The sequence below is a fragment of the Branchiostoma floridae genome, chromosome 2 (assembly GCF_000003815.2).
Source record: "Branchiostoma floridae strain S238N-H82 chromosome 2, Bfl_VNyyK, whole genome shotgun sequence".
Lineage (NCBI taxonomy): Eukaryota > Metazoa > Chordata > Leptocardii > Amphioxiformes > Branchiostomatidae > Branchiostoma > Branchiostoma floridae.
The window spans coordinates 26,293,920-26,294,314 of record NC_049980.1 but is presented as its reverse complement, the minus strand read 5'-3'; positions in this window follow the sequence as shown (position 1 = coordinate 26,294,314).

The window sequence follows — 395 nt, the reverse complement described above, 5'->3', positions numbered from 1 at the left end:
CTGGTAATTCACGTTGCGGTGTTTTTTTTTTGGGGGGGGGGGGGGGGGTTCTGTGTGTGTATGTGCGTCTGTGTGTCTGTGTATGTGTGTGTGTGTGTGTGTGTGTGTGTGTGTGTGTGTGTGTGCGTGTGTGTGTGTGTGTGCGCGAGTGCGCGCGCGCGCGTGCGCGACGTGCGAGTGCGTGCGTACGTGCATATCTGTCGTACTTTTTTGACAGTTCTGAGACCACGCAATATCATTGATCGGAAGGTTCATCAATACTGCCTACGTGTGTGAGAGAAGGATGTGACGGAACAGCCATGTGAAAACATGTTTACAATAAGCAATGCAACCACAAACAATAAGGTCGTCGTCTTCTGGTCCGGCTGTTAAGGACGTGATATAGATTTGCAAAA